The sequence below is a fragment of the Charadrius vociferus genome, unplaced genomic scaffold (genome assembly GCF_000708025.1).
Source record: "Charadrius vociferus isolate BGI_N301 unplaced genomic scaffold, ASM70802v2 scaffold682, whole genome shotgun sequence".
Classification (NCBI taxonomy): Eukaryota; Metazoa; Chordata; class Aves; order Charadriiformes; family Charadriidae; genus Charadrius; species Charadrius vociferus.
In genome coordinates, this window is record NW_009647227.1 from 279,475 (window position 1) to 281,137 (window position 1,663).

The window sequence follows — 1,663 nt, forward strand, 5'->3', positions numbered from 1 at the left end:
CTGCCCGCTGCAGAGGTACCTCTGGGGACAGAGGGGGGGGACACCGCGGTGGCCGTCCCTCTGGGACGGGATGGCATCATCCATCGCCATGTCACCAGATGGCATCAGCCATCCTGGTCTGCCGGGGTGGCATCCTCGTGTGATGGGATGGTGCTAGCCACACCTGGGGACAGCGCTGGCCATCTCTACACGTGGGGACAGTGCCAGCCGTCCCCTTGTGCCCTCATGTCCCCACCCCAACATGCCACCACCCTTCCTCCTGTCCCCCCGCAGGTGTCCCCAGGAGCACCCGGGTGGTGCCGGAGGAACGCAGCCCCACTTGGAACGAGGTGAGGTAACCTCAGGGTGGCCCGCAGTGGCGCGGGGGGACACTCGGGTCACCCTACTGACCCCGTGTCACCTTCCCCCAGACGCTGGCATGGCCACTGGGCGCGCGTCCCCTGCACCCCACGGCCAGCCTGACCCTGCGCCTCCGGCACTGGGGGCAACCAGCACCCCGGGGGTGAGTAGCAGCCATGGGTGGGCACCCCGAGGGACACCATCCCCGTGGCGGCCACCCTCACCGGTGTCCCCTTGTCCCCGCAGGGACCTGGGTGCCACCACGGTGTCACTGGACCGGTTGGTGGCCGACCCCGGGTTGCCGCTGGCCCTCAGTCATGTCCCACTGCTGGACCACCGGGGACAGCCCACGGGGGTGAGCACCCACCCACGCGCCCACCCAGCAGCACCCCCAGGGTGCCGCCAGGTGCAGTTTGGGGTGTCACCCATCCCCTTTGCAGTGCACCGTCACCCTCCGCTGCTCCTACGTCCCCCGTGGCACAGCTAGGGACACCGTGGTCCCACCGCGAGGACAGGTGCCACCACGGGCGATGTCACCAGGGTCACCCCACCACCCCGACAAGCCCCCGGTGGGGGGCAAAGAGGATTTCCAGGTATGGCACCCATGGGGGTGATGGCACCCCAGGAGGACATCCCATCCAGCGGCCACCATGTCACCGCCTGTCCCATAGGTTCGGGTGAGGGTCATCGAGGGCCACCAGCTCCAGGGCAATGACATCAAGCCGGTGGTGACGGTCCTCATCGGCCAACACCGCTTCAGGACCAGGATCCGGGTGGGGAACAACCCCTACTACAACGAGGTGACACCAGGACGCGGGGACACGGGGACCCGCCGGCGTCCCCTCACTCCGCCCTCACCTTGTTTTGCCCATTTCTAGGTGTTTTGCCAAAATTTCCACCGGACGCCCGCCCAGCTGGCAGCGGAGCCCATCCGCATCCAGGTCGGGGAGGGACGGGTGACACCGGTGGGGATGGGGACAGCGTGGTGGCCGCTGACGCCGTGTCCCTCCCCTATCACAGGTGCTGGATTCGCGGGCCACCCGCGCCAAAGCCGTCATCGGCGTCTTCCAGGTGAGGACGGTGGCACGGGAAGGGGGCGTCAACGCCGCGGTTGGGCCACTCTCACCCCCATTTTGCCATCCCCACAGCTGGACGTCGGCACCATCTACCACGCCCCGGGTAGGCGAGAGGGTTGGGGGGGGGCGGTGTGTGACACCGCGGTGACACCGCAGTGACGCCGATGAGGGGGATCTCCCACCGCCCCAGGACGCAGCTTGAGCTGGAAGTGGTTGAGCCTACAGCATCCCCATCGCCCCGACGCCGC